Below are 330 nucleotides of genomic sequence, written 5' to 3' on the forward strand. Positions count from 1 at the left end.
AGCCTCATAGAGGACGCGGTAACTCAAATCCTCATTATGATGAACCACAATATGTGGTGTATCCGTTGAATCGGTGCTATAGTATAGCAACCCGTTTTTCAGCGAATATCGGTGCAATCGTGCACGCAGTCATTGTGACAATTTTTTGTCCGAGTTTATAAACTTCTTGTTTCCTAGAGCCCGTTGCAACGCCACACGCATCCCATCACCGGCATACGCGGTGCGGATCAAATCCGTTACGGACGACGTTACAGTCGTAACATGAGCAAGCAGATAGTCTGGTCTGCGTGACAACGCATCAGCCAAAGCATTCTGCTTTCCCGGCTTATA

The sequence above is a fragment of the Plasmopara halstedii genome, assembly GCF_900000015.1.
Source record: "Plasmopara halstedii genome assembly, contig: Scaffold_322, whole genome shotgun sequence".
NCBI lineage: Eukaryota > Oomycota > Peronosporomycetes > Peronosporales > Peronosporaceae > Plasmopara > Plasmopara halstedii.